Raw genomic sequence first — 25,558 nt, 5'->3', positions numbered from 1 at the left:
CAGGAAGTGAGCAGGCATGCCTCGACGTTTCAGCAGGACTATCCCATACAGTAGGTTTCTTGAGGACAGACGGAAGTGCTTGTGCGTCGCTTACATTTGGCATTGTTCTTGCGGGGGGCGGGGGGATATGTAATTCTGAACTACTGCAGTGGGTCTACTCACAGGCGGAAGTCTCTAGTTAGCATTTGTTCAAATTGCCGTGTTCACACACTTGGCATATGCTGGGCAACACGGTTTACCGGGCGGGGGATGGTGTGAAATGGTTTTCATGCAAGTCTGCTTTTTTCATTTCAATTGAATCACCCAAACAATGTAACAAATAAAGTACAAAAAGAACATGATGTGTTTACCCCTCCTTAGTGGCATCATCTCTTTTAATGAGCGTTGCAAGAATGTGACCACACGAGATACTTGGGAAACACCTCATTTCAGGTACAACCCTGTGCATCATCAGGGCAGTGTCAGATTTAAGCAAAGGGCCACGTAGGCAAGATTGACAACATGCCCTGCATATGCGGCATTTAGAGTGGAGGGAGGTAATGACTACCACAAGTGCAACGTTAATTAACTTTAGGTACACGTTTCATGTACAGTAACCTGTTAACATGACTAATCACCTCCCATTGTAAATGGTCTGCTTGCTGAACATGTTAAATGGACAAGATCTCAGTGGGAGGCCCTGTGCATCCTTCACTGTTTCCCTTTGAAGTGAGAAAGGCAGAGCAGGCCACCCCCTGCCATGTGGGCTTTTGTCCCTTGTCCCAGTGTTTAATCTGACACTGCATCAGGGCACCCTGAACACATTTAGTAGACAGCCACCAAAACAAAAACATGAAAAAGACTGAAACCAGTGGCAACAGCGTACGTTGCAACCCCTATTTTGCCTGGTCAGTAAAGTGAACGTTACATCAAACCTTAGATAGGAAAATACAAACAAATTCGTTCCTCTGTAACGTTTGATCTCATCCTCGAAAGTTCACCAAATTTGGCATACAAGTGCTCTGGCCGAATCCAAAGACCCATGCCAAGCTAGTGCATTTTTCACGTTGCACTTGTGGTAGCCATTATCTCCATCCACTCTAAACTCCGCCTACCCAGGGCCTGTTGTCAATCTTGCCTACATGGCCCTTTACCTTAAATCTGCCACTGCCCTAATAAAACACTGGGTTGTAGCTGAAATGAGGTGTTTCCCAAATATCTCGTGCTTTCTTGCAGTGCTCTACCTCTGTGGCGTTAACCCGCCTACACATAAAGAGAGATGATGCCACTAACTGCTCCCCCCACCCTTCCCTTTGACGTTTTTAAAGGAGGGGTAAACGCATCATGTTCTTTATCCTTTACATTGTTTGGGTGATTCAATTGAAAAGAAAAAAGCAGGATTGCATGAAACCCATATTTCAGACCATCCCCCGACTGCTAAGCCGTGTTGTCCTGCATATGCCAAGCATCATGACATAAAATGTAATGCTCCCATCTTCTCAAAGTATGCAAACTGGCCCACCATTCAAGTCAAAGGCAGTGATTTCTCTGGCACTTCCTGAGCATGCTTACTGCGACCTTTCGCTCATCAAAAGTAGCAGATGCCAACAAGGCACAAATGTGTAAAATGGGCTACGCTCTGAAGACCCTTTGAAAGATATCTGGCACGACGGTCTGATGCGTACAGTGTTTAGGGTAATGGAACACTGTGTTGACCTTTCACCGATAAGCTTTTTTCTTTATCAGAGGCCAACACTTTCACAGCTTACTTCGTCTAGAAAATACTTTACACTAAAAAGTGCCCCTCTACCAAATGCAGAAATTCGAAATCTACTAGCCTTCCTGTTCTTTCTCCACACAGTCCCAACCTGGAACAATTTTTCTCCCCTTTCTGACTCAGATTTTCTTACAATTCTGTCTTGATTGAAGGCACGTTGCACACTGATTATCCGCTTCCAGGACTACATTGTTAAATCCATTCCTTTGGTGATCTCTGCCTCCTGGCTTTCTTTGGTGAATGATTCTCTTTCCAAAACCGTTTTTCCCTCTTATCTTAAAAGTGGGTAGTTGCTACTATTATTGAAAAGACCTGGCTTAGACTCCCCTGATTATGCCAACTATCGCCCGATCACCGCCTTCTTTTTGTGGGGATTGTGCAGCTCTCTAACTTTACCAGATCCCGTCCAAACATCCTCTTCTTAGTGACTCTCACTCTGGCTTTTATCCTAAGTCAGCTACTCTTCAAGAGTTGGACAATGTCATGCATGTGCTGGATTCCTGGGGGACCTGTCTTTTCGTGTACCCTGATCTCTCAGCTGCGTGTGACACTGTAGGCCATGAGGAACTGATTGATATCTTATCCTCACTTTTATGTTCGGTTGGCCCTTTCCCGGCTTGATTTGCCTCTTAACTGTATAATCAAAGCCAGTTTGTTTAGATGAGCCTTGCCAATTCGGACCCCCTGCCAGTCCACTGTGATGTTCCCCCCCCCAAGGCTCAATATTGTCACTCGTGTTCTTCAACCTCTACATGGACCCCTTGGGAGTTTTTGTGTTTGAGATGAGTCTAGGGATTCACTAGTACGCGGATGACACACTGATTTATCTCAAAAAGTCTTCTCCAACTGACATCGCCCAGATGGGAGCGTGTCTCACTGCTATTGAGGACTGTATGGCCCTACTTTATCTTACACTAGATCCTTCAAAAAACAGAATTTCTTTTGGTATCCACTCTCACAAAATCTCCAGCACCTTTCCAGGAATGGCTTACCCCACTCGTCCCCTTGGGTGTTACCCCTTCCGTGGTGTCCTCTGTCAAATTTATTTGTTTCATACTTGACTCTGATTTAAATTATAAATATCATTGTCACAATGCCATCTAGTGAGAGCAGGATAGCCTGAACATTTTTGGATTTTTAGCAATACAATGATGCAGTTATTCTGTTTCTGAAAGTGAGATCTGCTGATCAGATCCCACTTTCATAATGCTCTATGACAAAAAGCATAATGCAACCAAGTTCCTTGCTGCAAGAGTTTACAGGCATCCCTAGCAGCTGCTATGCAGTGCAGTAGGGCAAGATCAAAGGTTGCATGCACATTCCTAAACAGCTGCTGCAACACCAAGTTCCAAGAGGCATAGGTAGCTTTTTAATTGTCTGCACCCAGCATAATAATTATGCACCCCAGCCACCTGGTGGCATGGCAAACTCTAAATATAAGGCATGTTTAGTTATGGCATGGAGGCTACTGAAGTTAGAAAATTATTCAGCCACAGAATTTGGATGCCATATTCTTGTCAGCTGGGTGAGGTGATTCATTAATGATAGGGCTCGGTGTGTATCAGCCGTCTGGCCTGGGTGTACCTACAACAATCACAAGGACACTTCCCAGGAAGCTGCCCATTTGTTGCCCCTGAGAAAGGTCAACACTTCCCTCCAGGACACAGGAACTCTCCCCAGGAGGTCTACTGGGAACTGTTACTTCAAAAAGACAGTCTTGACATGACAAAGGCACTATCACAGCAGCATGCTGATTACTGGAGTCCCTTTGAAGTAGGCAGACAGGGGAAGGGGCTGGAGTTACAGTTGCCCAAGGAAGAGGTTTAACCCAGAGAGGGGTCCCACCATTTTGGATTTTGCTAGGACTCTGTAAACATCTTGCTCCATCCCTCCTTCCTGCAGTCAAATCACTCTGGATATGACCCCAGAAGGCAAAGGACATTTATTACAGCAGCCTCAACCGGACCCCTGACAACAGGCTTACTTTGAAACAATCTGCTGTAGCAGTGTACCTTTGTAAGGGGAGAAACCCTACCCTTAATTGACTAATCTTTAGCTTCAAGACCAGAGGGATTTACCTGGAGCACTGTTTGGGATGCAGTCTATTCCATAGTACCTTGCCATAGAGGTAAAGAACAAAGTTTGTTAAGGAAGAGGAAAGCTCTTCTTCCTACCCACCTTAAGGTTACTTGAGTGACACTGCTGTCAACCAAGGCATCTCTGCTGCTTATACACTGGAACCAGGATCCTGGTCACTGGAGGTGAAGGTCCCCTGAAATCTTCCAAGAATGAAATTGCGGAACAAAGTGGTCACCTTGTCCCGGGAGATCCAGGATAATGCAACCTAGCGATTCAGGAAGCTCAGAATCAGCTCAGGTCCCTGTTTACCACTTCAAGGCATCTTTCAGTTGTTTCGACACACTTCGAACGACGACATGACCTGCAGTGTTGTTTTTGGCACTCTAAGAAATTTGAACCGCTTACCTGCTTGTTCAAGCTATCTCAACGCTAACTCGACCATGTGAAACGCATTGCCGCAGTAACTCTGCCAGCCACTGCTGTGGAAGCACTCAACTATCTTCATCCTGAGTGCTGCCTTGACCCAAAAGAAGCATTGTCTTGGGCCGAATCATCTGGAGGCCATTGACTGGCCTGTCCCGAACACCGACTCGATGCAGCGCAAGCATCATCTGAGCCTGGCTCACCCTCAAACTTGACCTGTTGGGAGTCATTGACTGCACCCAACTCGAATGTTGACTCGATCTCCAGAGAGCTCCATCTTGAAGCTGCCTCAATGCTGACTCCTCATTGGAACAACGTGACTCGATTGTCAGGACACCAGCTCGACTGCAGGAACGTGTCAAAAAGACCAACTCTACACTGTTGAGCTCCAGGACAAGCAATAAAGGTATTGACAGCAGTCCTGTCTCCCTGGTCCTTAAAGGGCCCTAGTGACTTATATGACCCCACTCTGCCTTTTTAAGACACTTTCAAGTTTTGACATTTGCTGCTGAAATCAACTGCCCTTTCCCCCATCTTCACCCACAGTGCCCCCTCGGCCCATGTTACCAGAACAGTCGAAGGAAGTATACATGTCGGTCTGTGTCTTCACCTTTATGATTGGGATCACTGCTGTTTAGCAATATTGTTGGTCTAAGAAGGCGTTTTAGACACTGCTCATCAGAGCAGTAGGAATTTAATCAAGTTAATCTCTCATCTTTCTCCATCCTGTTTTCTCAATGGTCTCCTTTTCAGACGAGTAAACCATTTATTCCTCCCGCAGATCTAATAGTCGCCAGGCAGGCAAATGGCAAGTGGGCCCCTGGGCCAAACCCGCCCTTCCACACATCACAGGACCCTTTCTGTTGGATGTCACTCCAGTCTCCACGTTTTTAGTTTCTTTTTCCCTTCCAATCCTGGGCCAGTGTAGGAATGAGACGTGTCTACGTCACGGTCGTCATCTCAGGTGACTCAGTGTTATGTGCCGGCACGGTGCCACGAAGAAGAAGAAGGAGTCGCCATTGCCTAGGCCTATCTGTAGAAGAGAAGGTGCTGCGTGCTTGTCGAGTCGAGGCTGTCGAGCAGTGTTTGCTGTCTGCTGCTGCAAACTAAAACAACAGGTAATCTATTGTGGGGATGGGGGCTGGATGGAGTGAACACAGGCTGCGGCCCCGTGCTGTGTGTCGCTTGCACTGAAGCGTGCCCTGGAGGTGGTGTGGGGGCTGCTGCAGAGAAAGCACCAGGACCTCTGCCCTCAGTGGTTTCATTATTGCAGTGCTCCTTACCTCAGAGGCGTCCGCATGCGCCAGATAAGCAGCTGCATGCATGGTAAATGTGCAATCCAGCAATTAAAAAACAAGCAGTTAAGACTGGACGTTTAATTTACGGACAGATGTAACTGCGAGCATTTTCTTCCAGGTTTAACACTGTTATCGTTTGTTTGTTGCTAGTTATTTTTATGCTTGCACCCGAATTGTGTTTTAAAATGAACTCTTAATACTAAGAGTAAGACGTGACCGTATATACCTGATGCAGGTCACTGCCGTATGTAGGCGGGTGCATATATTTTGAAAACCGAGCACGCACAAAGCCCAGAGAAACGAGGCACACCATCTATGTTGGCAACTTATGAGCTTGTTCTAATTAAAGGCAATCAACTTGGCCTTTCGGTTTTGCGTGCTTCAGTGGTCGGGCCCTCAGCTCTCTGAAGTGACCTGGTGACGCAGGATGACACTGCCCTACAACATATGCCTGGTCCACGGTAACACCACCACCCACAGCGAGACCTCACCACTCAATTGTGTGCTCTTGAAAAGCTTGAAGTAATTCTCGTTCGCCCTTAGCCTTGAAACATGTTCATTTTCAACATTAGTTTCAGGCTTCATCCTCCAATATTACCATTGATAGCAAAGCCTGCTGAGGAGGCCCAGCTGTTTCCAATTAGCCAGACCCCTATGTAACTGTAATAAAGACAACATAATAATAAAAATAGCTTTTGTCCCTAAAGTTTGCCATTGTGCACTTGTGACCCCAATTAACTCCGCCCACCCAAAGCTCTGCCTCCATCACCCGCCCACCTAGGGCCCTGTGTCAGGTGCTGCCCATAGGGCCCTTTGCCTTAAATCCGCCACTGCCCTGCAGGCATTAGTTCTGTGTCACTTGAGTCGGGGCAATGCTCTTTGTATGGGCCTTCCTACCTCTTTTTAGGCCGAGCAAAAAGCTATTTTTCGCTGAGGGGCCCGTTTCATCTCTGATGTTCGAATTTTGAGAATATTCTGACGACGTTAATGTCACTGCACTGGCTTCCTATTCGCTTTCACATTTTATATACATGGGCTGCCGCATTACATATAACGTCGTGGTCCTCGGGTCTCCCTCCTGTGCTGCAGAGAAACTCTCGGCCTCTGGAGGTTCTAAATTAATGAGAAGTGCCAATCTTTTTACTGCTTGACACCCCCTGGCGCAGACGGTTTCATGTTTTTCCAATCGCGCCTCCTCATCTGCGGCCCTGTGTACTTGGAATGCTCCCCCCTGCCATCTGCCTTATTCCATCTCTCCTGGAGTTTAGAAAGGCTCTAAAGACTCATCATTTGTGTTATTTTTTCAACAATTCTTGTTTATATGGTTTTGTATATTTTTTGTGGTGCTTTTGCATAGAAGCAAATATTTTGCTACTAATTGTTGTATTTCATTGTTTGACAATATTTCTTTCTTTTGCATGAGCATGTCACTGCCTTCAGGGCAGGTTGTGCTACATAAAAACTTAAAATAAATGAATAAAGTAAATGTGACAATTCATTTGACAGACAATATATATACTTAACGTATATCCCAGACACCTCCATCCGATTTGTGCGACACGGATGGCAGGATCAAATAGGACAAATTCAAAGGTATTGTAAGGATTTTCTGAATTTTGTAATGCTCTTGAAAGAGGATTGGAAGTAGCACCAATAAGAAAGCGGAAGGGGTGTGTCTGGTGCAAACAATACCCCCCTTCCCGACACCGCTAGTCCAAGTTAGCACGCCCACAATCATTCAGTTACCATGGAAACGGTTCTGCATAGGAAATGGAGAATCTCAGTGCTCAGTTGGGGATGGAGGACACGAGCCGGGGCAGCGTCCTGTGCAGTGTTGCCAATTTAGCGACTTTCTCGCTATATTTAGTGAGAAAGTATGCCCCCCCCTAGCGACTTTTTCATTAAAAAGCGGCTAGCGAGAAATCTAGCTACTTTTTTCAATTGGTTTGAAGACTTGCTCATATATGCAAGTTTCCAAACAAATTGAAAAAAGTGTGGTCATTCGCCCGTTTTCTAACGGGAGTAATGTAAAAACACACTGTGAACTTAAAAGGGAGGTGTTTACTGTTAATCAGAGCTATTTTATTGCTCTTAAAGTAGCCAGCCCGCCCCCAGAAACGCTCTGCGGGAACTGTATGTTAAGGGGATGGACCTAAAGAAAAAGGTTAAAAGGGGAGGGGGCCACAGTAAAAGCCATAAATCGTAGGGGGAACAAGGAGGTAATTATGTAAATTAGGCAGTGACGTCATCTAGCTACTTCTGGCGACTTCTAGGGGAGCCAATAGCTACTTTCTTCACTGAGGAGTTGGCAACACTGGTCCTGTGGCCTCAGTATGCTGCCCACTTGGTTGAGTTTAAAGGTCAACGATACACATGCCCAACCAAACAGGCAAGGGGAGTTGGATATACATGATGCTCAAGCGTAACCTAAGCCGGAGGCAAGAAAACACCCACATAGGAATGAATGCAAAGCACTGATTTGTAACTTGTTTCTTTCTCAATGTGTCCCAATGTTATCAGCTACTACCATCACATAATTTGAAACACAGCTTTTTCCTTATTGTGGCCAGCTGACGTACTGAGTCAGTTGGCTTTTCTAAGATGTTGGGAAGATGGCGTAACAGTTTCTGCAGGGATGAAGTGGGCTATGCCAGTACAATAATGAACGGGTACACAGATGGCACCATAACAGGTTCTGGTGTGTTTAAAAGTAAAGAATGAAGGAAATACAAGCATGGCAAAATGGCGGCTTCTATGGAATGCACTCCATAGTTTGTGGCCGAAAACCATTGGGGCGTCTGCACAGGTTATATTTTGGTAATGCAGGCAATTGATAAAAGGAAGTTTAGATATAATAAGCGAAATTGGTGAAAAGTCAGGGAAATGCCTGAACTACGAAGCTGACGTTTGCGCCTCAATGACATGCCAAGAATATACGAGTCCTGGGGGATGTGCTCTTAGCAGACCGCCTACTTTAGTTCCAGGAACTTCAACAAGGTTCACGACTGTCGACTTTGGTCAGTTATCAATATATCCAATTCAGGCACGTCATGTGGTCACAATTCCTGGGGAAGTACGAATGTCCGTAACAGATGGAATCCCTTGCTAGAATGGCAATTTCTACCTCGTATCAAATCCTCTGGAGCTTTACCCCACAACCCCTAACAAAACTTCAACATAAATGGAAAATTGTTATGGCCCCCATAGTGGCGGAAGAGTGCCAGGAGGCCCCAATGGCTCCGCGAGAGATATCAATCCAAGCCCGTTTTAGATTAATTCAATTAAAAACCTTGCACAGAATATATTACACCGTGGAATGACTGTGTAAGTTTAGATGAGCTGCAGATCCCAAGTGTCTATGCTGCCACAATATTCTGGGTACGTTCTATCATACACTACGGCTATGCTCGAAAATTCAGAATTTCTAGCTTAAGATCCTGAGAAGGGTGTCAACAACGGTATCGCAGCCTATCCCTGTGGATCCGAAGTTTGCCTTGCTTGAAATATGGGCAGAGACAGCCTACTTGCATTATGAAAACCCTTTTCATATTCAATGCTCTGATAATGGCCAAAAGGAATAAAGGCAACTGGGGTGCAAGAGAGGTGCCCAGGTTGTGCAAATGGGTGTTGGTTATGGATAACTTCATGGCGATAGAGGAATAGATATCAGGTCTAGGCCCTGCCCCCACAAATTCGTTAAGATATGGGACTAGCAGGCGTTTGGGCGGTTATTTGTAATCCCGAAACTGCCATCACACACGCCACTTTTCCACCTAACTGGTTTTGTCACCCTATTCTTAATGTGGTACTGCAGACCTTTTTGTTCTTCTTGTCGATATTTTCATTTGTGCTAACGTACATTTTGCCTTGGAAGTTGATTTTTCAGAATATTCTGTTTTAATTACTGTTTTGTTCTCGCTTATTATCAAATCGACAAAAAGATTTATTTAAAAAAAATCATTGGTGAAAAGTGTCATTATTCCAAGCACAATAATATCCATAGCCCAATCTTATTTTGCACATTATTTTGTCTGTCATATACTGACAAGTCAGTGAATTGATGGGGCATACGTTAACAGGAAGGAATAATGGACCGTAGGTTATGAAAATAGTAACCCCACTGTATAAGGAGTGTACGAGCTAATAATGAAAATGTGCAAACATCCTGTAAGACCTGTTGCCATCCAGGGGGATACACCGCAGCCTACAGGTGTTTGGAGATAACCTTTGGTGCTGAGGTAAGCAGCACATTATCGTTGACATGACAGGGAGTCCATTTTTTGCTCTGTGATCCAGATGCTGTGGCTTCCATCTTTTTTTACAAGAGAGAAGGGAAAAGAGCTATTGCTGACAATTCCAGCCAGTGGGACTTATTTTTGGAAAGGAAGAAAAACTCTTTGCATCTATGTGCCACAACTACTGAAGGGCAAATGCAACTGGCCACGCCCCTCCAGCCCCGTCATGTTCATGACTACTGCACAGGCACATTTAGCTGTATGTTCAGTAAATGCAGCCTATAGTGCTGCTATCCTTTTTTGGATTACAAGTGTGCAGTTTCCTAATCGTTTTTACCTGTCTATGATGTTATTGAGTGCATGTGGATATGGAGTGTTGCAATATATTGTGCAAAATCAAACCCCATTACATTATCTTAAATAATAAAACAAATTAATAGATCCATGCACAATTCTACGCTTGATCAAATATACACAAGGTCATCCATGAATTATCTTGAAATGTGCAGAACCTTAACTCGTCAATATGTTTGTTCTATATTGTGTGATGTATATTTGCATTTCAGTTCATTGTCCCACATGTACAAAAAAACAGCCTTAAACCTCAAGACCTGCAAAGTGCACTTGTGAGCTTGCTGTCCCGACTTCATTCATATCTACAATTGACTTACAGAAGCAGAATATGGCTTTCACCCCCGCAGTGGGCGGTGGGCCGGGTCTTTAACAGCCTGCCAGCCCGAGTCTAGTTCGCTCAGGCCTCAGCGAGGGCTCTGGGCTGTTAAAGGCCATGTACGTCCCCGACTGCGGGGATGAAAGCCATTCGCACCCCAGGGTTTTTCCAGGGTGCAATTATTTGTTTTTTACTCGGGTGATTGGCGTTGCTTATGCAGCCAATCACCAGAGGGGAAAAAAAAACACGATGACCGCTGCCATAGGGAAAAGGGACTAAGTCCATGGCAGCAGTTGGGAGTGTGAGGAGCGCTGGGACAGGAGCACAAAGCTCCCGTCCAGCAGGTAAGTGGGGAGGAAGGGAGGAGGAGGGCAAGGGGTTTGTTTTGGGGTGGTGGGGTGGCAACAGGTAGAGGGTGCATGTTGCCTTCCACATTAAAGATGGCACCACCTGGGGAAGGGCCTCGGGTGGCTGGAAACAGCGGGCGGAGAATGTGCATTCTCGCCCGCTGTTCCAGCCACCCAGTGCGAATGTCAAATGAACAGCAATGGCATAACCTTGTTAGATGTTTTGCCGTGTTTGCTGGCATAGGAGAGCAGGAAGGACGACAAGGTACAGAGTTTAGAAAGTGGCAGGGCTTATAAGGCACTGTGGAGACAGGAGTTTAGAGGGGCTCATAGCATGTGACTAGATGGAGGCAATGATGAGTAGGAGGGAGATGATACACATGACTAAATAAAGCAAAGACATGCAAGCATAGACATTTCTCTCCTGATAAAATATACATACCTAGGTCATTAGAACAATTATCTAGCTGATGCAATAGTGTATGAACAAGATTTCCAAAGGGCTTGCTCTGTTTGCTTAGGGGTTCCCTCTTTTCAACAGGGATACTCCATTGGATTGTTTCAATGAAAATATACTGACTCTGGTACAAACCGAAATCGCAGAGTGGAGTTTTTACTTCAACACCTTTCAAACACATCTGGTGGTTATTTGGATGTACCTTGTGGATAACAAGTGGGATAATGAAAAACATTCTCACGATCATGTTTCTACTAAAAGAAAGAAATCTGCAGTAAAGTGCAAACATTCTATCGTCTGGTGTCATGTCAGGGCTTCTCCGAAGATCTCAAAGATTTTTCTTTAAAGCCTTCTTGGTGGCAGGATCAGTCTATAAGTCTACCAGTCTACCAAGGGCATTTCTCAGGAGAGTTTGGTCCACCATTTTATACATTAGAAGTATACATGCATCTTTAGCACTGTGCTTATCTTAATGAGCAGTGCATGCATACTGCCCCTTCCCTCATCTGCCAAAACCCTGATTCTTGTAGCACATAGAGTACAACGTATTTAAGGGAGAGTGAGAGGTGGGGAGAGAAAGAGTGAGGAGGGGAAGCACGGTCTGACTGTGGCAACGTGAGTAAGTGAAATGGGCCCTTTCTGCAAGAGGTTAGTGGTGGTGGGAGCAAGGGGAAGACACCAGGTTGTAAGGCCTTTCCATGTGTTTCTATGACTTCTAATGCTTTGTTTTCTCTTTTTCTAGGACGTCCATGTCTTTTTGCACCGTGGCTATGCAATAACATGATCAACTATATGCTGTGTTTAGGATGTCTGCCCCTGTTGTCTGCACTAACACGCTCAAGTTTTACGTTCCAGCACACAATTCGCATACCAACTAAGCCACACACACATGCCAATTGAAGAGCTCTCCCGACAGATTTTAAACATCAGATCACTACACATCTAAAACCAATGTACACAACACACCCAGGGCCAAAATATATTATACCACCAAATACACTCCAAGCTCCCATTTGGACACACATGCCTATGCTCTCAACATAGATCCCCTATAAACTAACCCGCATACAGAGGTCAGGATACATCCGGTCTAAAATTATCAACACAACAGCAAAGCTGTCTTGCTTTTTTCCCCTTCCGCCTTAGTAACCTTACCAACCCCACTCTCTTTCAGAGCAGCCAGAGTGCCTCGAGGCGATGCAAATGACACTATAGAGCAGTATACATCCTGATAACATAACAAAACATCTCACTAAACGCAGAAAGTGTTCTATAACCTTTTCCAGTAATTAATGCAAAACCACTAAAGTTTGGCACATTTAAGAGGCTGTGTTCTAGGTCTGCCATATTGTTCAATGGGCAAGAATATCTGGTAAACAGATGGTTCTTCGAGACAGGGTTTGATGCTCCAAATGGCAATGTTGGGTGTGGGCAACGTCCATTGCATGCCAGTTCAACGAGGCTTATATCCAAGGGGCGTGGCTTTTCTCTGACAGTAAGGGGTCGGGTGGCTGGTCTTCAGTCAAATTTGGTGGAGTCATTTCTTATGAGTTTTCTGATAAAATATAGTTTTCTAAACCATTGTGAATATGCTGTTAATAGCTCACCAGTAGCGTAACGAGGACACACCTGCTAATGCCTCCAATGTTTTCATATGTCAGAGTACCTGTAACTTATTATTCAACATCTTAAATAATGTATGGGTGAAGGGACCATGCAGACTTAGGTAACAATCTGTCCAGGTGAGGAGGATAAGGGAAAGACAAATCAGACTCCTGTTTCATGAAGAGACGAGAGCCGGATGGAATCTGGTGAAAAAGAAGTAACAGGGTTACAATGCATTGGGAAAAGCAAGGAGGATCAGATGAGATTTTACATGTGGGTAAAAAGGGGAACGGGATAGGCTGTTTCCGTTAAGCCGAAAAAAAAAGGTACCTGTGAGAACCACATGGACGCACGAGAGCGCAGAGGGTGGAAGTCTGAGGAAAATGGACGCCGTCAGTACAATGCATGCGATCTACGTAGACTCCGGCAGAGCTTTTGCTGCAGATTCACACTGATAAAGCATAGGCAAGTTGAGCTGGCTTGGAATGGGAGTACATTTCTTGAACTGGGTTAACAAATGGCTGAATGACAGACAGCAAAGTGCATCAGTTTACAGCATTTAATTTGATAAAAAGTGGATGACCGGTTGGATACTATAAATATCGGGCCTTTTGAAGGATCTGGAGGTGGAACAGATGACAAATTATTAGAAAAATCACCCAGACCACTGAACCTAGCTCTTGCAAACTATGAGAAGCAGCAATAGGATAGAAGCAAGCCACCAGATAAAAGGGGAATGCATTCATTGTTCATATGGCTCCAACCCCGATAAATTTGTTGACAAGGTCTCGGGTGTGTAAATGGAATACTGGCGTGCCTGAGGAGGGGAATACGCTGGCTGTGTCACCAATGCTCTCTGATGAATCAAGGTTTTTCCTCGACTCACATACTTCTGACGCCCTGTGGCGGCAAAGTCGGAGACTAGTGGCAGCCGAACCGTGTACTGTGGAAGAAACGAGCAGCAGGTCAAGCCAGCAACATGCAGCGAGATGTGCTGCCAACGCGGAGAGAGAGAGAAAAACACTTTCAGCTGCAGGAGAAAGGCTTTAGCCTCCCTCACAACTGAGTATCAGCACAGCTGAATAAGCGTAGTGTTAGAATTCTTACCAGCCACGTAAAGAGACCTGAATTCAATTTCCCATTAAGGACCGTGGGTAACTTGAATTTCAATAAGTAAAATAAAACCAAAAACCACAAGAACATGGTGAAATAAAATTAAAGTTGATTTAACAGAGCAAGAGGACGACAGAGAGCCATACCTACCACCTAACCAGGAGGAGCAAATCAGATAAACTGGCGAAAAGCCCTTATTAGTAAGGTTAATTGGAACTCTTAATTGACTCAACCGTTCTTCAAACTGCCCAATGAAGGGATGAACTACTCTGGGAGGCCTATGATGTAATCACCACTTCCTACAATGGGTAAGCCAGACAGTTCAGCCAATCAGGAGTTGGCTAGTGGAGAAATTACTTTTTATAAGGAGACTCCGATCAGTTGGAAGTTGTCTCAGCTGGGGTCTCGTTCCATATCTCGCTTGTTTGGGGAAAACAGTGAAGAGACGCCTGAAGCAGGGGAAGGAAGGCTGCCTTGTACCCGGTAGCTACCCTGTTGTGCTGAAGAGTAGACTGAAACAGAGGAAGGAAGGCTACGTTGTGCCCGGTAGCTACTCTGCTGTGCTGAATAGGGAAGCATGAGGGAGCCCAGCTGAATCTAGAGGGGAATAAGATATAATAATTGCTTCATTATTGCCAGAGAGCAGAGAATGCATACTCACACAAACACATTTGCCTACACTTTCCTGGCTGTGTGGCTTCAGATCCGTGCCACACCGTCTCCTCTCAGTCAGCCCTATGCACTTGGCGCACAGATGAGAAGCGGCAAGACCAGTCTTCCAACACCCCGTTGGCCTCTCAATATTGAGCTGTCCTAAGGATCTGTACTGAAAAGAACATCTTTTATATAACAAGTGACACACCTCTGCTCAGAGGCAGGTACTAGTCCTCCGTCAGTGTCATGCCTGGGGAAATGTGTAACTTTAGAATCTAAATGTAAATTGACATCTTTTCATCTAGAAAACAGGGGGTGGCACCGTTGCACCCCAAAATCTGGATGCCAATCTCTCATGTACCATGAAAGTAGATATTATTAGCAAGGCCCTAGTTTCACAAGTTTAAACCAATGTCGTTTGCATTACATGCTATCTGGTGTCTTGCGCATTACGCATGGGGAGGATTTATCAATTGTTCAGTGCATCTGAGAAGGTGTCATGTGTGAGGGATGTGTTAATAATGTTGAGAGGTGGTGTGAGTGCTTCACCCTTGATGAATTTCACAACAGAAGAAGTTCTACTCAGTTGTCTCTAAGGGAAAAGGTGACACAGGTACCTCACCATGACATCTGAGTAATCATTAATTTTATATTATTGTGATATTGAATGTGGGTTCGTTTCAGCCCCAAGACAAAAGGAAACTGCGACTGGCTGTCTGGGACCTAAAATGCAGAAATACTTTCCTGTAATTTGAAAGCACACTGTTGACTGGCAGACCAAAAGGCCAGCATGGAAATGTCAACACTGCCAACTACCCTAACAGTATTGTCAGAAAAAGGAAGAATACAGGTTAGAAAGTCCCACAGGTCCTCTGGATTTACTTGGTAACTCAGATTTGGCTCAACAAAAGTTCACAGTACCTTTTCCTTGTCAGGACGCACCTCTGTAATCTTAACCAAGTTCCTTGTAGTTTGTAACTTTAACTGTTCATGTAGCTCCTTCCTATCAGCTAGGGCTTCACTGGTCGTGGCGCAATTGTCACTGCATGGTCCACCCACTACAGGTCACGCAACTAGGTGCCTTAAATTTTACTTGTGTACTATTTTCCTTGTGGTGGGGTCTCTGCTGCCCTCCTGGATCAGCCACCTGCCTGGGGGCCACCCCATTACTTGCCAATACACTTTCTTTCTTGCTTGTGGTGGGGTTGCTGCCGCCCTCCTGGATCAGCCTCCTGCCTGGGGTCCACCCCAAATCTTCTCAACGTTCTTGGGATTTTGTTCCAATTCTGGTTTTCGCACCGCTCCCCCTTTTTGGATCTCTATTGTCCTCTGACTTCAGGGCCGTGCACAGCTCCCCTTTATCCACAGCAGCTTCTTATCCAGCTACAGAGTCTTTCGATAACGTGTACTTCTGCACGCGACCACTCTGTTACTTTGTATCAGCAGAATACTTTTTGTCCATTTCACCCGAAGAGTCTTTGACTATACACGTTTGAGTGATAAGATTGTATCTTGCTCAAACATACTGGGCTTTCACATCGCTTGCCTCTCCAATTGGGTTTCCTTCCTTTTACTGACAGTATCGTTGTAGGTGAAAAAGGGCATTTCCACCTGTCCCTCAGACACTCCTGGGTCTCTGACTCAGCCTAGTGGAACGAGCACTAGGCATAAGGAATTAGCACACCTCCAGGTTCCCTTTTCCACACCTTTTCTTGCAACTGGAGTGGCAGGCTTCTCGCCTCGTAGTTATAGTGTGCTCCTTCGTGTAAGCCCTCAGCATCTCTGCATCCTGGATTTCTCTAGCTGGTCCTGGGCAGCCACAGCTCTCCTCCCAACTCCTTCCAACCACTGAGTGGTGGGGTGCTTTTTATACTGTCCTAATTCCCTGATAAGCTGCAGGTGTGTATGGTTAATGTCGATTGGCTGACCCTGCCTGGCTTTATTAGTGGGACATAGAAAGTGAGGAGGTTGATGAGCCTTGATCTGCATCTTCTTCTTAGTACATTAATGGTGTTTATTATAGGAATTCTGTATTCCTCTTGACTTCCTCTTCTTCATCACAGTACTTAAGCGTTGTTTGGGGGGAGGAAGATTGCATTTCTTAATATATCTTCTAAAGGCTGAGGAGGGGTTCGATAGGGTACTGTCATAAAAGGGGTAAATTGTGTCTCAATTCTAGGGTTGTCTCTATGACATAAAGATGGTATTACTGTTAAAATTCTCTTACCCTTCTCAAGGTTAGTGTTTGAGGTAAAGTCCTGGGGTAGTATAGGACCTGTGTGACAATATTCTATTACAGCAGAAGGGAGATAGGATAGTTCGGAATTAGCTAAGGGGGATACCAAGTCTCACCCTCAGGCATCCCACCCCCATTCTTCAAGGACCCTCCATTCCTGGACTACTTCTTCACAGACTAACCCCTGGGGTCACAATCTGGCAGTCTTGCCCTTCTCTTTGTTTTCTGAAGGGGGTCTTAAGCGGGTTCAATGTGAGAACGCCCTTAGATTTTTCCACATGAAAAGAAATGAGGCCTACCTTCCATTACAGACTATCGAGACACTGAAATGCATTTTTCCCAAAAATAAAGCTTCCATAGAATAATGAATACATTTGGCAGTTTGGGTAGAAAGGAACTGTTTACAGAGGCAACTCCCTTGCCTGAACCATTCAAATGTATATTATAATGGGAAGTTGGACATTGATGGCTTGATATGAGATAATAAAGCAGGCCTCATTTGTAAAGGAATTGCAACATTAAAAAAGACCAGTCTTCTGTGCATGACGAAAAGCTGTGCTTAGCCCAGAAGACATTTTTCTCATGAGATTCGAAGGCCCAGAACTGCTCACTTTCCCCCCATCAGATTCAAGGGTCAAGCTAGGCTCTTCTCTTTATCTGAGAATCTCTTTGAATTTCATAGAGCTAAGAAAGGGACAGAGTTTGTGCCAGCCGAAGGTTTTATGAGGTGAACAGATGACACTGTGAAAACAAAAGACCCAGCTAATAGTGGTGAACTCTTAAAATACAGAGAATTAAAATGTGATTCCTGGTAGAGTCCAGGGTCTGACTGACAACTGACATGTTACAGAAACTTTAAGGGGCAGAGTTATACCCTCTGCTCAAGGAAGGAAAGGACCCAAATGGGCATTAGCCCTGGCAAAAGAATGTAAATGACTTAAGAGCCGGCAGAATAAACAAAGAAGCAGATGGCCAAGAACGATGTCTACGTTTGAAGAAAAGAAAAGTAATGTGCAATTGAAGTTAAAATATGCATGTCATTATTTTTACATGGGATTGTATGGAGGATCATACTTTGGTCATTATCTCGGGGTCCGTAACTCTCACAGAAATTATTCAAATATCTATGAAAATATCATGGAAAGCTCCATCCAATGATTGAACTCCCATGACAGTTTGCCCTTGGGAATTCAGAAACTGAAGTTATAAGCTGAATATACCTTCCCAGAAAATGTCATGAAGTGGAGTTTTGGGAAGATGATAGCTTATTGATTTAGATATCTGTATAGAAAATCCCGTGTTGATAACTGTTATATTTGTTGAATAAATTAGAAAAACCTGCCATTCGAACCTGCAATATCATGCCGAGACCAGACTAATTTCAATAAGTCCGGCATGGCTAGACAAAATCAGACATATATGTATTTTATCAAGCTTATTTGTAAATTGAAAAAAATGCTATGTTGTAGATTTAACTGCAGCTGTAACATTGTTGCGAAAGATATTTCAAGAGGGTGGAGTCATACACTCCCAAGAATGAGGCTTAGTAACTAAAAGAACCAATCCAAGAGAAGAGGTGAAGCCGTGTTTAAAGGGAGAAAAATAGACGCCCATTTGGAATTAATAGCTAATTATACTTTCTCTCCTAATTTGGATAGTTTGGGGGAGGGGAGTGGAAAAAGATTTATAAGGAGACATACAATGGGAAAAGGGGAAAGCTGGCTGAAATCATCGGAGTGGGAACCGACGAAAAAGTTGATGGAAAGCAAACATTGCCTGAGAGGTGGATTAGACCAGGAGGGAGACAAAAATCTAGAGGGAACCTTGAGTGGCAAATAAGGGTATACAATCTGGAGGTCTCTGTGATTGTACCTGGAGAGGCCGTCTAATCAGGTTCCTATGTTTCTCCAGAGTATCCAGAAGCCTTGATGTCTTTTCCTGAGCACAAAACCCAGAGATATTCTCTATAAGTAAACTTGTCCAACTAAACCAAGTCTTGTGGGTATCAGTCTGATTGAATTAATATCTTCCCCTTATTGATTGGGTGGGCAGGCCAAGTAGATCCTTAGCAATTTTACTGAATAATAATTTTATTAACTCCCATTTAGTCAAGAAACGCGGGGTGAGCTCGAGGGAGTTCGAAACTTCTGATTTCTCTCCTAGCACTGATTAAAGGTTTAGTCATTTTTAGGTACTCCTATTTCTTTTTGCCAACTCCAAAACCCCCTAATTTGGAGGGGTGCATAAAAATGAAATATCCAACTGCTCCCCATTCCCCAGACTCTGCCTTAAAACAGAGGGGTTTCCAAAGTCAACTTATATCTGGGGTTGTGCTGGGGCAGAAAAGCGTCTTGCCAACTTAAATAGAGTGAAGTACCAGATTTCAAGGCATACCCTCTACAGAGGGCGACAAAGTGACCCCTGATAAAAGAGAGTTTTTCATTGCATAGTGGTGGAGAAAAAAGGGTTGCATCTGTCTAAAAAGTGTTTTGTTCTTAAAGTCTGTTGTGCTCCAACACTGCTGGGCAATGCGCAGGGAGATTAAAAATAAAGAGCACTGCATGTGTGAAATTGCTTTTGCCAATAGAAAAGTGTTACATGTTATAAAGTAAACCCGGTGCAAAGTATATTCTGAAGTTAAATGATTCTGTCATGTCCAGGGTGCTGCACAATTCTGTACATTAAGGCTATTTTGGGAGTGACACAGGTATCTGAAGTATTCTATAAACCTGTGTTTCTATGTAACTAGGGTGGAAATAACCAAAGAAGGAAAACTGTACCTTTTGTGTGGTTAAACAGTCTGTGATCTGTGTTATCCTAAAGCAACTGGTGTTTTCAATGTGTGTAAAAAGTGAATTGTCAGGAAAGAAAAGTGTTTGGGCTGCGGAGTGAAGTGACGTGTCTTTTGATTTGTGCAAATATTAATGTTCCTATTTCTTAATAAATATATATTCTTTTTCCACACCGGCCTGATTCCTGGCTTATCTATTGCTAAAGGGGAGGGATATGCGTGGTATGAGATTGTTCATAGAGAGCGCTAGATTGAATTATATAAACAGGTATATTGGTGTGACGCTTATAATTGGGGGGACGGACAAACTCCATGCAGTAATTGTTGCCAATTAATTTGGTTACAAATAAGTGTATTTAAAATGCATTTGTGTTGGGAACAATATGCATGAAACGGTGATGCAGCAAGTATAGGTATATGAAATAATTCAATATGTGTCTAGTTAAGTGCCTAAACTACCTTTCTCCAGTTGCTTCCAGATTTCATCATACCCATCCCCCAGATTTCATTTGGGTGTATATCCCCATTATGATAACAGCCCATTCTACCAACTCATTCTAGCAAGTCTCAAAGTAAGGTGGGCTTCCCATGATGTGCATCTTTGCTCCAGCCTCATAAACTAAGCTTTTAAGATTTCCTCCACAGCCACGTCACATCAAAAAATCCCCATGAGGTTTTCCCTGTTTCCCTTGCTTGTGCTACCCAATGGCAAAAATATGAATGTATGTCACAAGTTTCTAAAACAGGCACCACTGCGCCCTCAGCTGAGCACCTGAATCACACACTGTTATTTCGATTTTTCTGGCTGGTGTACAGTGTAACCATATATTATGTGACATTAAGTTCTTGCATAGCAGATTTTAAATTATATCTTAAGCTGTTTCATCAGCATGTTCTCCTTCCTGATCTTCCAAATGGTCATGCTAAGACACTCCTGCCATTTCACATCTTCTCTCAGCTTTTGAACTTGTATGCATGGATACCTCAACGTGGCTGCCTCTGGATCTGCCCTGGCAAGGCATCACCAGTGTCTTCTCTTCATTCACTGAGGTCAGAGAAAATTCCTTGAAAATCCAGGGAAACTACAACTTCTCAATCGTTGCAAATTGTTTTTGCCAAGAGTTCAATTTAATAAGGGACAAAATGGGCATCCTTCTCATGGCCTGGGAGTATTTTAAATAGTTTGGCCCGCCCCGCTGTTTATCACCACTTTTGATGCAAGCAGAGCTTAGAGAGACACACTTTCTTATAGAAAATCCACTGAAAATGTCATCCTCCCCAGTTTCCCTGAATATCAATGAAAAATCGATATAACTTATTACAGTTTATTTTGTGTTTATTGTGATATGGTTGAAATTACAACCTCCACATTCAATCAGTCTTATATAATTCGCTCCATACATAAAAGAAAAAAGAATATTAATTCAATATATACAATACACAAAAATTTGAAAAGATTCTCTGTAAAAATCTCACAACAGCAATAATCAATGATATTTGATTTCCAGGTAGGATTCTATAGCAGAAATCCTTCGTAGACAGTACACCTATATCATAAGCAAACTAAGAAAAACAATGAATTCTAATAAAATGCAAATATTTAGCCTTGACAAACAAGTGTTCCAAGGTTTCAACATTTAGCCGGCCGTAGTTCAATATTTTTAATTTTGCACCAATAAATTCAAAAGTCGGAGAAAGATGAAAACTTTGGGCCAAATTAATAATGAATGGATTTTTTTAGCGCCGTGCAAAGGTCCTTTTTACGTGGCATATTGTCAAGTGCACACATGTTGCGAAGACATCTGTGGTACACTCACTATGTGCATTGTTTATACTGAGTGTGCACTCATATCTGGATGTGGTGTGAGAGGACTCCTGAAGCGTTCAACACCCCCGAGGCATCCGAGGGGAATTCATGACGAAGGGAGGCGAAATCCCAGTGGCGATGGCTTGGCACGGCTGTTCTACAAGTAACCTCCCCTCAATGGGTGTTCCATGTCATTCCACCGTTTCTTTATCTTTTCTATCACCCTGGTGTTGCCGGAGACCACAGAGGCCCTGCCACATGCACTTCTACCATAGTATTGAAAACTTCTGGGGTGCCATTCTAGCCAGGGAAGCCGATTTATGAATTTCCCGGGGGGGGGGGGAAACAGGAAGTGACATCACTGGCAGTTATATGACCGCAAATTTGCATGTAGTCGCCAACTTGGTGCAACGGCGCGCGGGGGGGCCGGTGTTGGCGCGCGCAGCGCAGAACAGTGGAAACATTGGCTAGCATGCACTGCATATACTAAAGTCAAGAAAGGAGATTCAAGCCTTCGAGTTGCATTCCAGTAAGACATCACTGCCCCTACTCCACCGATCTATAATCGTCCAGCAACACAACTAGGATGGGAGAATGAAATGCTTGCTAAAGAGAAGGTACAGCTGCAAGGTGGAGTACCACCAACAAAAAAAAAGTTCCCAATTCAAGGGAAACGAGAAGTAAAGACGTTTACCGATTATAAAATACCAAGCAAGACGTGTGTGGTTCCATAGTTCAGTAAAACATCAACAATTCAAACTTACAATAGTGCTGCTGTAGATTGGCCAGCCACAAGTGAAATTTGCTAAGATGTTACCTCTGGGTAACCAGATAGAGTTAGGGATGTAGCTTAATCTTAAACCTTTCAGTGGACACATCAGATGTGCTGCTGAAGTATAATGCAATCCTGGCTGAAGTATAATGCAATCCTGGCTGAAGTATAATGCAATAAAGTGTGGTTTCAGACTTGGGGGAAGAGTGTTAACTGCTTTTAACATTGTATGGTAAAGTAGTGTACAATGTTAAAAAGCAGTTACCCAGGCTCACCCTGCACCCAGGTGATGTTTGGGACTGATGGAAGCACTCGCGTCTAAATGTTGTAGCCATGGTTGTCTCCATGTTTGAAAAACTCCCACTTTACGGGTTTTCAACATTCATTTGAAACACCCCTTATTCAAAAAATGAAAAGCCTATTTCGCACAAGTAGTAAGACCCAAAGGGTATGAGTGACTGTATAGCAGACCATGCCAATGTAGGATACTCCAAGATTACCTTCAATCAAAATTTACCCACTGCAATGTTCCTAAATTCAGATTGCAGAGTAGTGTCCGACTGAACCTCAATCAGCTCTTCCTGCCCATCAAATGGATGATGCACCACCTCCTTTGTCAGAAAAGTCTGCATCACCCAGTCATTAATGCCAGCATTTACTTCAGGGAAGTATTCATCAAAGCTGGACCTTAATGTTGCTAGGTGGCTTGCCCAGCTCCAACCGTTCTTTTGCAAAGGTCTAGCTTCCTCTTGAAGGCAAATACTTTTTTGTTCATTCTTTCCTCTGTGTTCCCATGTCCACAGGAATGCCCGTTAGGAAAGATTTCTTAATTATGGGTAATTTTCCTTCCATGTGGCAACCCCTAAACATTTTGCTGTTGTTTTCACCATGATCTAGACTTTGCCAGAGAAGTGCAGCCTTCTGCCGCACTCCTCTGGGCTTTCGCTCCATTGTTACGGGGAAACTGACATGCCCTTAAAACAGTCAGTACCGGGAAACGTTGTTTTCCGTAGTTCTTTTATCATGTTGCAGCTTTCGCGCAACATGACACAAGAGGGCACTGTAAACTAAGTTACTGCTCTCTTGGGTCTCTAGTCTTCTACAGGCCCTAGACACTCTCTTTGGATTGTTAACGAACGGTGCAAGTGAATCACGGACGGGACTGGTGGCAGCGATCGTTTCTTTGTGTTTTGAGCTCCTTTTGGCTGTTTAAGCGAGTTTCTCGCGCTTAGCCCAAAATGGTGGCCTGGCTTCCAAAATGGCCAGACCACGAGGCTCTTTGTCCTGCCCGCTGACCGTCTTTCCCCCTTCCCCAGGTCGAGCCGACCCGGGGCCTTCCTTATTTGGGCATGTACTTTCCCGTGAAACACAGATGCTTTCGTGGGCTTCTACAGGTTTTGTGTGCGCCTCCAGGATGTGGGCTGGGATGTCTGGTCCCAATACACATCCTGGGTGCCAGAGAGTCTAGTGTGTCGTGAATGCCTGGGACCACCGTGGTCCGTGATAGGTCCACGTATGGTGTGAGTGTTTTGTGAGCAGATCTCCCATTGGGTCCTCTCTGTTTTGGCGCAAAGGGAACCGTGGATAAGAGGAGGCTGGAAACACCACTACCTTGTCGATCTCCTGAGTTCTCACGAACAAAGGAATACAGGAGCCAAGTATCGTGCAACTACGAGGCTGAACCGAGGAATCGCTGGTGACCCGCTGAAGGACTGCTCCTCTGCACTGCTGTCGCCCTCCTGCAGTAGCCCGTAGCTTTTCCTCGCTGTGTTAAACAGCACACCTTTTCCGTACTCGCGCTCTGCTTCTGCCCACAGTGGAGGCTGTGCTTGAGTCGCAGAGCTCTGTTCATCTTCATTTGTTCACCGAACTGAACTGCCTGATTCCCTTGAAGAGACTCCCCTTTGCCCGTTGACACCAGCGTGTGCAGGTACTTTTGAGCACAAGGCTCCACTCTTCATAGGGCTCGGACTTCCTTCTAGTTAGGTGCCTCTGAAGGCGGACTGGGTCTAACTTTTATTCCCACTGCCTGTTTTCATCCCCATCTAGGTGGTCTGCACATTTCGTGCGTCTAACTCGTTAAACTCGTTGGTAATTGTATATATATTGTATTTGATTGTGATGTGTTGGTTTACTTGAGTTTTATTGTGATTTCGTGCTACGGTCAATGTTACAAAGGCCGTGTAATAAATGTGCCTATATTTTTAATATAACACCTGCTTGGAGTAATTTGTAAGTGTCCTGGCTTTGTGTGCTCATTGCGGGCTTTCAGTCACCCTCACCCCTCTGGAGACCTAGTCTTGACCGCCGCGATCGCTACCTTGATTGGTCTGGCTTGTCCAGAGGTTACCCTGTTCCAAGAAACTAGGCTGGCCTTCTGAACCTCTGTGCCCCTCCAGGACAGAGTTCAGAAATCCATCATAACAGCCCCAAAGGTGAGATTGGGAGTTTCTGGGGTGGTGAGTTCTAGTGGTCTTAGTTTCCTTTATAAAATACACCAATCACATAGTATGTCAACCAGACAATGTATCATTGTGTACAGCTTAAAGGAGAGTTCCGGGACTTTTTTTTTATTGTCCCTACGGGTCGGCCATGTGTTTGTAAGCATAAATCGGTAGATCGTAGGAAACTTTCCTATGGACCTTACCCGACTTTTCGCCCATTATCGCACTCGAAATCAGCCTCCATTTTGTGATAATCCTATCATTCCGCCGCATCGACCTGGCTCACCTGCCTTTGCGGCACTAAATCAAATCCCCCGCCCCTGAAACAGACTTTATCAAAACATTCATATTCCCCGCCTCTATCCGTGACGTGACTGAGCTGCGTAGGCAAACGCGCCCAGGCGTCTTCTACGCGACTCCACACAGACCCCGGAAATCAACACAGATCAGCTCACAATACAGCGCACCACAATTCGGAATATGAAACTGTACTTTGAAATCAAACCGCAAGATTGTAAATGTGGTAAAGTACATTTATTTGACATCAAATGTTTAGAGAATATTCAGCGATTTGCATTTTTATTTGCTCATGTTCCAAAAAGTTCGTATTGAGGAACGCGATGGTCCTTTGCTGTACACAGGGTCTTAGAGCATCTCACAATACAGCACCACAATTCGGAATGTGAAACCGTGGTTTAAAAGCAAACGGCAAGATTGTACATTTGGCAAAGTACGTTTATTGGACATCAAATGTTTAGAGAATATTCAGCGATTTGCATTTTTATTTGCTCATGTTCCAAAAAGTTCGTATTGAGGAACGCGATGGTCCTTTGCTGTACACAGGGTCTTAGAGCATCTCACAATACAGCAC

General features: G+C 44.3%; 1 protein-coding gene across 7 annotated transcripts in view; it reads right to left on the bottom strand.

Annotated features, from left to right (window-relative positions):
- Positions 1-25,558, bottom strand: part of CAST (calpastatin) — a 757,786-nt gene that overhangs the window by 508,201 nt on the left and 224,027 nt on the right. The gene's annotated exons all lie outside the window — the stretch shown is intronic.

The sequence above is a fragment of the Ambystoma mexicanum genome, chromosome 6p (assembly GCF_040938575.1).
Source record: "Ambystoma mexicanum isolate Mex_15411 chromosome 6p, UKY_AmexF1_1, whole genome shotgun sequence".
Lineage (NCBI taxonomy): Eukaryota > Metazoa > Chordata > Amphibia > Caudata > Ambystomatidae > Ambystoma > Ambystoma mexicanum.
This window is presented reverse-complemented; position numbering and strand designations above follow the sequence as displayed.